Source organism: Dendropsophus ebraccatus, chromosome 1 (genome assembly GCF_027789765.1).
Source record: "Dendropsophus ebraccatus isolate aDenEbr1 chromosome 1, aDenEbr1.pat, whole genome shotgun sequence".
Lineage (NCBI taxonomy): Eukaryota > Metazoa > Chordata > Amphibia > Anura > Hylidae > Dendropsophus > Dendropsophus ebraccatus.
Window position 1 is genome coordinate 35,005,765 of NC_091454.1, and position 9,013 is coordinate 35,014,777.

Genomic DNA, 9,013 nt, shown 5'->3' on the forward strand with positions numbered 1-9,013 from the left:
CTGCTGCTCTATTCTGTTCCTTATGTTCAGCCCGCTCACCCTGCGGCGGGCTGAACATCACACTGCAGGGACATCCCTTGAAGCTGCACGGCCGCAGCTTCTAGGGATGCCTAAAGGAGACGTTCCCAACGGAGTGCCGTGGTACTCAGGGGGCGGCAAGCCCCTCTCAGGGTCTCTGTGCAGCCGAATCGTCCGCACATGCGGTATGTCCGCCACTGGCTCTGTACCTGTGCCAGGATGAGTTGCTCCTATGGACACCAGGTCCACTGTATTTTTCTGGGACCCTGTGTGATCTGTACAGCACCCTGAACAATCTCCTGCCCCGTACATTTTAAAAGGTGATTTACGGCTCTTTCAGACGGCTGTGTATATAGTCTTGCCTTATCCACATTAGTTACCTCATTAGTTATCTTAGTTAGTGTTGTGGATGACAATTTGGTGGCTTCACAACCAATTATTAAGTTTTCCATGGAGCTGTGGTCTCACAGTACAATAGGAATTAGTACCAGGTCAACCCCCAGTCAGGGGCGTAACTAGAAATGACTGGGCCCCATAGCAAACTTTTGATTCCCCCTCCGCCGCCGCATTTTACGGTTCTGGGTCGTCCGCTCCCCACAGTCGTCAGTTTTTCCACAACATCCACTGACATGCTGCTCCCACAAAAAAAATGGTCAGCACAGACAGTATATAGAGTCTATGCTGACCGGCGGTCATTGGAACACGCTGACAACATCGGAGAGCGGACAGCCCAGAACCGGAAGGTGTGTCAGGAGCGCAGTTTACACATAAGCACACATGCACATTACATATACATATCAACAGTACTAACACACACACACACACATACACACAAATAAGCCCATGACATAAATCCACACATATGCACAACAATAATGCAGACACATGGCACAGATACACACATACCTATATATGCAGTACAGACACATGAAAGATACACACATGCACATATACAGACACATACACATACTATCCGCATATACAGTACAGACGCGTGACATAGATACATACGTATGCACATATTCAGTACAGACGCATGACACAAATACACACATATGCACGTATATAGTACGGACGCATGACACAGATACACACATATACAGTACAGACACATGATAGACACGGGTATGAACATACACAGACAAAAGCACACTGACTTTTAATGTAAGGAAGATGCAGGGCTGTTTATACCTCCTTCACATCAGATAACACCAGTAGCTTCTCCCGCCTTTCCTCCACAGTTCCGACATCAGAAAGTGAGGAGGAAGCCCGAGCTCCTAGTCAGGAGGTTGGGGATAGACCCAGGGGTGCAGGGGAGGGGGCCTTGCTTCTCTTGTCTGTCAGAATCACTGTCTCCATACTGTAAGCTGGGTGCTTATCCAGCTTACCGTGGGAAGGCTGTGGGCGGCATGACAGGCAGGAGCACACAGTTAGTGGCCGAGCATATCCAATACAGGGAGGCCGGAGGTGCAGGAATCTGTCCAGGACCAGCCCCTGTGATCTCTCTGACGCAGTCCTGATTGTGGCCCTGCTGGGCCCCCTGATGCCCCGGGCCCCATAGCAGCCACTGTGGCTGCTACTGTGATAGTTACGTCCCTGTCCCCAGTATATTACAATGTGGAACACTGCAGCTTGTTCACGGCACTTTAGCTTTATTAACCCTTTAGGACCTTTGTCATCTAGGCTCTATACAGTGTGAGGTTCTTAGCGCACAATCTGATCACATTGTGCGAGCCCATCTGCCACGTCAAGGCGACCTCATTCAGATGGGTCCCTACACTAAGACTATTTCTAACAGGATGCATGATGTAAAAGCACATTGCTGGTGATAAAGCTCCCCAATGCCACCCAATGGATCCTGTTATACATATGCAGTGTTAGTGTAGGGACCCACCTGAGGGCAGAAGTGCTGCAGGTGGGATTAAATAATAGATAAAAACTGCACCCATGTGATTGTATAACAAAATTGGGTGAAAGAATGTATTATTTGTAGTCACTATAGGGAAAAAGAATTTAGTTTATGGGGTGTTGGGGGCACAGGCCAAGCTTTATGATATCTTTTGGGAAAATGAAGTAAAGTGGCTCCCCAAAAGGGGCTGCTTCTCTCAGTGTCCTCCTGGTGCACCGCTCTTAGTCAAAGGAAGGAAAATGGCTCCCCAAAAGGGGCTGCTCCTCTGAATCTCCACCTGGTGTGCCTTTGATAGAGATTGAGAGGAGCAGGCCCTTTATGGGAGCCACTTTCCTCCTTTCTCTTATCGAAGGCACACCAGGAGGTGATTGAGAGGAGTAGCCCCTTTTGGGGAGCCATTTTCCTTTATTTTCCTAAGGGGGGCGTACCTGATGAAGATTGAGAAAAGCAGCCCCTTTCGGGGAGCCACTTTTTTTCCCCTTCTATTGATGGCATAACAGGTGGAGATTCAGCCCCTTTTGGAGAGCCACTCGCCTTCCTTTTCCTAAGGGCGGCGCACTAGGTAGAGATTGAGAGGAGCAGCCCCTTTTGGGGAGCCTCCTCTCAATCCCCACCGATGGCAGAAAAGAGAAGAGATCGGCTCCCTGAAAGGTGCTGCTCCTCTCAATCCCCACCGATAGGAGAAGTGAGGAAAGCGGCTTCCTGAAAAGGGGCTTGTCCTCTCAACCCCAACTGGTGTCGCGTCGATATGAGAAGGGAGGAAAGCGGCTCCCTAAAAGGGGCTGCTCCTCGCAATCTCCACCGGAGGAGAGCGGCTCCCTGAAGGGAGCTGCACCTCTCAATCCGCACCTGGTGTAGCGTCGATAGGAGAAGGGAGGAAAGCAGCTCCCTGAAAGGTGCTGCTCCTCTCAATCCCCACCGATGGGAGAAGGGAGGAAAGCGGCTTCCTGAAAAGGGGCTTCTCCTCTCAATCCCCATCTGGTGTCGCGTCGATATGAGAAGGGAGGAAAGCGGCTCCCTAAAAGGGGCTGCTCCTCGCAATCTCCACCGGAGGAGAGCGGCTTCCTGAAGGGAGCTGCACCTCTCAATCCGCACCTGGTGTAGCGTCGATAGGAGAAGGGAGGAAAGCAGCTCCCTGAAAGGTGCTGCTCCTCTCAATCCCCACCGATGGGAGAAGGGAGGAAAGCGGCTTCCTGAAAAGGGGCTTCTCCTCTCAATCCCCATCTGGTGTCGCGTCGATATGAGAAGGGAGGAAAGCGGCTCCCTAAAAGGGGCTGCTCCTCGCAATCTCCACCGGAGGAGAGCGGCTTCCTGAAGGGAGCTGCACCTCTCAATCCGCACCTGGTGTAGCGTCGATAGGAGAAGGGAGGAAAGCAGCTCCCTGAAAGGTGCTGCTCCTCTCAATCCCCACCGATGGGAGAAGGGAGGAAAGCGGCTTCCTGAAAAGGGGCTTCTCCTCTCAATCCCCATCTGGTGTCGCGTCGATATGAGAAGGGAGGAAAGCGGCTCCCTAAAAGGGGCTGCTCCTCGCAATCTCCACCGGAGGAGAGCGGCTTCCTGAAGGGAGCTGCACCTCTCAATCCGCACCTGGTGTAGCGTCGATAGGAGAAGGGAGGAAAGCAGCTCCCTGAAAGGTGCTGCTCCTCTCAATCCCCACCGATGGGAGAAGGGAGGAAAGCGGCTTCCTGAAAAGGGGCTTCTCCTCTCAATCCCCATCTGGTGTCGCGTCGATATGAGAAGGGAGGAAAGCGGCTCCCTGAAAGGGGCTGCTCCTCGCAATCTCCACCGGAGGAGAGCGGCTCCCTGAAAGGAGCTGCACCTCTCAATCCGCACCTGGTGTAGCGTCGATAGGAGAAGGGAGGAAAGCAGCTCCCTGAAAGGTGCTGCTCCTCTCAATCCCCACCGATGGGAGAAGGGAGGAAAGCGACTCCTTGAAAAGGGGCTGCTCCTCTCAATCCCCACCTGGTGTCGCGTCGATATGAGAAGGGAGGAAAGCGGCTCCCTGAAAGGGGCTGCTCCTCGCAATCTCCACCGGAGAAGAGCGGCTCCCTGAAAGGAGCTGCACCTCTCAATCCGCACCTGGTGTAGCGTCGATAGGAGAAGGGAGGAAAGCAGCTCCCTGAAAGGTGCTGCTCCTCTCAATCCCCACCGATGGGAGAAGGGAGGAAAGCGACTCCTTGAAAAGGGGCTGCTGCTCTCAATCCCCACCGATGGGAGAAGGGAGGAAATCAGCTCCCTGAAAGGGGCTGCTGCTCTCAATCTCTACCTGGTGCGCCACCCTCAGGAAAAGGGAGGAAAGCGGCTCGCTGAAAGGGGTTGGTGCTCTCAATCTCCACCTGGTATGCCATCGATAGTAGGGAGGAAATCGTCTCTGTGTCTCTGTTACAATTTTACATTTTTTTGTGTTTTTGTCTTTTTAACTCTTTTACTTTTATATCTATGTATATAACCAGAAATGAGTGTACTTTGTAATGGCGTCTTTCAATCTACCATAAAATTAATGGAGCCACCACCAAAATATTATTTATGCTGTGAAATTTGGGGAAAAAATACAATTCCGCAAATTATTATTTTTTTTTCTTCTGGGGGTTGGGGGTGGGGGTTCTGCATTTATGTAATGCACTTTTTGGTAAAACTGACTTGGTATTTATATTCTGTAGGTCGGACTGAATACAGCGATATGCAGTTTCTAGCTTTTCTAATGTTTTGCTATTTTTTTTAACAGTAAGGGGGAGATTTATCAAACATGGTGTAAAGTGAAACTGGCTCAGTTGCCCCTAGCAACCAATCAGATTCCACCTTTCGTTTTCCAAACAGTCTGTGAGGAATGAAAGGTGGAAGCTGACTGGTTGCTAGGGGCAACTGAGCCAGTTTCACTTTACACCATGTTTGATAAATCTCCCAAGATTTTTTTTTTTTTTTTGCAAATAGGTGTGATTAAATTGGCCCTGTTGTGACTCTTGTAGCGCTTTTATTTTTTCACCTATGGAACTGTATGGGGTGTCCTTTTTTGCGCCTTGATCTCTAGTTTTTATTAATATCCCATTTTTTTAGATGGGACATATTATGTACTTTTTATTAATTTTGTTAAAATATAAAACATTTTTACATGACATATCTAATACTTATTGTTGCTATGCCATAGCATAGCATTGATAAGTGTTATCTGTGATCATTGCATAGAGCCAGCCTGTGGCAGACTCTATGCAATGATCGCCCATCTGACTGCCGGGAGGAAGGTAAGATACTTCCAACACTCAGAACGATCGTAACCCCAGCAGTCACACTGTGGTGGTCCCGATCGGACAGTGACAGGAGCTCAGCTCATTATTTCCGGCTGTCAATATTATGAGAAAGCCGGCATTCCCAGCTATGATCCCGTAGTGGGAACATAGCCATAATGTGCTGAGTACATGATAACCTCCATATGTCCCATGCATATAAATATATGAGGGGGAGATTTATCAGACTGGTGTAAAATAGAATTGCCTTAGTTGCCCCTAGCAACCAATCAGATTCCACCTTTCATTTTTCAAAGAATCTGTGAGGAATGAAGGGTGGAATCTGATTGGTTGCTAGGGGAAACTAAGACAATTCTACTTTACACCGGTATACCTGAGCCTGCCTGGTCGTCCTGCTTTTCTTCTTTCTTCTGGATCTTGATTGGTGGCTTCTTCTCCTCCACTGCAGAATCCAGGATGTGCCTCTTCTTGGCCTGTCGCCTGTTTGGGCTCTCCATGGAGGTCTCCTTGTTTCTCCGGCTCTGCCTTGGTCCAGCAGACAGCTCTCTCTGTCGCTTAGCAACAGTCACAGATAACATCACACCTGCCCTGGCCGCATGCACGGCAACGGTCATGTGATCAGTGAGTGATACCATGATTGGGCTATAGAGATATGTATTACAATCAGTATCATGGCGGCTTTACTTTGCTTCAGAACTTGTTGGTTTTTCTTGAGAGACAAAATACAACTTCATTGGTGAGACTGACAGGGCCGGCTCCAGCTTTTTGTGGGCCCTTGGGCGACAGAGCCTCGGCGGGCCCCTTTGAGGAGCAAATCATGGAAAGACAGGCGAGGAAAGATTTGCAGCAGAAGAAACATGCGGCTGTTGCATATCTTTCTCCTCCTGTATCTCCTGGTCTCTGCAGTAGTCAGGACTCTGGAGGAGTCAGACCCAGTCACAGGATTATATATATATATCATGCTGGTGCTGCTAGTTCTCTAGTATACAGCTCCTTCTGTGTGTGTTTGTGTATATACATACACACACACAGAGCAGGAGCTGTATACTAGAGAACTAGCAGCACCAGCATTATATATATATATATATATATATATATATATATATATATATATATATATTTATTTATAATATGAACATGGTGAGACCTCTAGTTCTCCTATATTCAGGCCCTGCAGTGATATACAGTGTGTGTATATATATATATATATATATATATATATATATATATACACACACACACACTGTATATCACTGCAGGGCCTGAATATAGGAGAACTAGAGGTCTCACCATGTTCATATTATAGATAGGAGATAGGGAAATAGATAGATAGATAGATAGATAGATAGGAGATAGATAGATAGATAGATACAGATATCTAGTTGTTTTGTGTATAGAGGTCCTGCTGTAATATATATATATATATATATATATATATATATATATATATATATATATATCCTGCTGTAATAGATATAGATATATTACAGCAGGACCTCTATACACAAAACAAGTAGAAGAACCAGCACATACAGGACACTTAGTTTGCAGAGCCTACCTGCTGCCCTCAGGTCATGTGTCCGATCACATGACCCGTGACATCATCAAAGGTCCTTCAGACTCAAAGGTCCTCTTTCCTACTCGGCTGTAGGGAAGATTTGTGATGGAAGACAGGTGCTCGGGGGCCCCAGTATGGATCGGCGGGCCCCTAACTGTCACATGCGGCCTCTAGGGGCCCAGTCCTCTTTGTTACTACACTTTTTTTTCTTTTTTACTAACAAAAAAAATGTAGTAACAAACGGGAGTGGGCCCCTAGAGGAGCTGGGGGCCCCGGCATTTGCCCTACTTAGCCGGGTGCTGACGCCGGCCCTGGAGACTGATCCCACCAGGACTGACTCTACACTTGGATATGTATATGTGATAGAAAACCATGGCAGAATACAACCAGTGTAGAGTCATTGTAGCCTCAGAGGCCTCAGATGGCCCCATGGATGACATTACAGCAAGTCTGTACCCACTGAGGCTGTTTGGACACCGGAAGGAACTGGCACATGGCTTTTAGCCATCTAAATGCCACAGTAAGCCTGACCTATAATATACTCAATCTTTCTTTTTCAAATGAGATATATATATATATTGTTTTGCAGAAATCAGTAGTATAAGCGATTTTAAGAAACTCTGTAAAAGGTTTTCTTAGGCAAAAAAGCCTCTTTCTGGACTCAAAAAGCAATTTCTAAGCCTCCTCCCCTCACTTCTTGTCTGTGCATTATCAGGCAAATCCGTCTTCATTACAGAGAAGCAAGTGAAGACGGGCTCTGCTGTCTCCATTATTTCCTAGAGAGGCGGGAGGGGCCGAGGGAGATGAGTGAGCAGGAAGAAGAGACATGAAGGTCAGCTGTTTGTAGACTGTCTGGGCACCTAAAACCCTGGATTATTGTTTTCAGAAAAATTACCCTGAAATGACAGTTACGCTTTAAAAATACAAATATATGCCCCCTACCCAGACTGCGGATATGACGCCCACATGTACCACATTTTTATTTATGTGACTTTTTGATCACTTTTTTGTTACATTTTACAGCTTGGGCAATTAGGCATGCAGTGATGCCAAATACATGTATTTTTCTTTTTTTTTTTACTTTTTTTTTTTGTAAAAGGAAAAAGGGGGGGATTATTAGAACCTTTATTAGAATTTTTTAAATAATTTTTAAAAGCACTTTTATTCTCTCTCTCTTTCTCTCTCTCTCTTTTTATTTATTTATTTTTTGACATTTTTTAACTCCCCTCTACCTCCCAGCAGGGCTCCTTGTGCACAACCCCCAGTATACATTCCTAGCACTATAATTCCTAGCATACCTCCTTGTGCACTACAACTCCTTGCATACCTCCCTGTGCACTACAATTCCCAGCATACCTCCTTCTGCACTACAACTCCCAGCCTACCTTTTTGTGCACAGGGAGGTATGCTGGGAGTTGTAGTATATAAGAAGGTATTCTGGGAGTTGTAGTGCACAGGGTGGTATGCCGGGAGCTGAAGTGCACAAGGAGGTATGCTGGGAGTTGCAGTTGTGCAGCAGCAACCACCTGACACAACAACTCCCAGCATACCTCCTTGTGCACTACAACTCCCAGCATAACTACTTGAGCACTACTACTCCCAGCATACCTCTCTGTGCACTTCAACCCCCAGCATACCTCTTTTTGCTTAAGGAGGTATGCTGGAAGTTGTAGTGCGTAAGTAGGTAACTTCTCACAGCGTTGGCGGTATGCAAAAAAAGGATGAAAAAAAAACCGACTGCAAAAAACACATAAATTGTGCAATAAATTTTGCAAGATGTATCAAGGCACTTGCGTCTAATGATGATTTTTGCGCAACAACAGTACAATTTTGCACGGCCCATAAAAACCTCAGATGATGCAGTGATGGGACAGCGCCACCTACTGTCAGTTCAATGTAAGCACTGTACTGTATTTCTCAACAAGAGGAAGCAGCTGTGTGTCCGAGTATGATAGAAAAAAAAAATGTGCGCACTTTTCAACAAATTAGAGATAAAGTGACAAAAACACTGAAGTCATAACATTATGACCTGGAGGGATATATTCTGGCCTAGGCTATATTACACCCCCTGGTATAGAATATATCCCCTGGGGTATACTGTAGCCTGGGTCAGAACTGAAAAAAACAGTGACATGATAACTTTGAGGGATATAGTCTGGCCTTGTTTTACACCCCCAAATATAAAGTTTTTCCACCGGGGTATATTGTGGCCTGGGCTAGACTGTCTCGAGGTTTATCGTATAGCCTAGGCTATATTACACCCCTGGGTATGAAAAAAATATGCCC